We start from the raw sequence: 1,075 nt of genomic DNA, 5'->3' as shown, positions 1-1,075 counted from the left end.
AGGTAAGAAGAATGATTTTAAATTCTATTCTGGATTTTACTGGAAGCCAATGCAAAGAAGCTAAAACGGGAGAAATATGATCTCTTTTCCTGGTTCCTGTCAGAACACGTGCTGCAGCATTCTGGATCAGCTGAAGAGTCTTAATGGACTTTTTCCGAGCAGCCTTATAATAAGGAATTGCAGTAATCCAGCCTAGAAGTAACAAATGCATGGACTAGTTTTTCTGCATCATTTTTAGACAGGATGTTCCTGATTTTCGCAATATTACGTAGCTGAAAAAAGGCGGTCCTTGAAATTTGCTTAATGTGAGACTTAAACGACATGTCCTGATCAAAGATAACTCCAAGATTGCTCACAGTGGTGCTGTTTGACGTTAATCCCGAGACGAGAGACCAAAGGGCAGTGTTTCTGCCCAGTTTCGAACTGGGGACCTTTCGCGTGTGAGGCGAACGTGATAACCAGTACACTACAGAAACTGACTGCTGCGGGCCCACTCAAGTCGGTTACGACGACGAGGACGACGAGCATGCAGATGAGCTTCCCTGAGACGGTTCCTGACAGTTTGTGCAGAAATTCTTTGACGATCTTGGAGGTGAAGATGCTGGATGTGGAGGTCCTGGGATGGTGTGCTTACACGTGCTCTGCGGTTGTGAGGCCAGTTGGCTGTACTGCCAAATTCTCTGAAATTCCTTTGGAGATGGCTTATGGTAGAGAAATGAACATTCAATTCACGGGCAACCGCTTTGGTGGACATTCCTGCAGCCAGCATGCCAGTTGCACGCTCCCTCAAAAACTTTCGACATCTGTGGCATTGTTCTGTGTGATGGAACTGCAAATTTTCGAGTTGGCCTTTTATTGTGGCCAGCCTAAGGCACACATGTGCAATACCCATGCTGTCTGATCAGCATCTTGATATGCCACACCTGTGAGGTGGATGGATTATCTCGGAAAAAAGGAGAAATGCTCACTGACACAGATTTTGACAGATTTGTGAACAATATTTGAGAGAAATAGGCCCTTTGTGTACATAGAGAAAGTATTAGATCTTTGAGTTCAGCTCATGATGAATGGCGGC

At 45.0% G+C, this 1,075-nt stretch overlaps 1 non-coding gene across 1 annotated transcript; it reads right to left on the bottom strand.

The window, feature by feature from the left end:
• Nucleotides 1-403: 403 nt before the first annotated feature.
• trnav-cac lies at nucleotides 404-476 on the bottom strand. The gene has a single exon. It is a non-coding gene; the product is annotated as a tRNA-Val (tRNA).
• Between the last annotated feature and the right edge of the window lie 599 nt (nucleotides 477-1,075).

The sequence above is a fragment of the Micropterus dolomieu genome, unplaced genomic scaffold (genome assembly GCF_021292245.1).
Source record: "Micropterus dolomieu isolate WLL.071019.BEF.003 ecotype Adirondacks unplaced genomic scaffold, ASM2129224v1 contig_10920, whole genome shotgun sequence".
Taxonomy (NCBI): domain Eukaryota; kingdom Metazoa; phylum Chordata; class Actinopteri; order Centrarchiformes; family Centrarchidae; genus Micropterus; species Micropterus dolomieu.
This window is presented reverse-complemented; position numbering and strand designations above follow the sequence as displayed.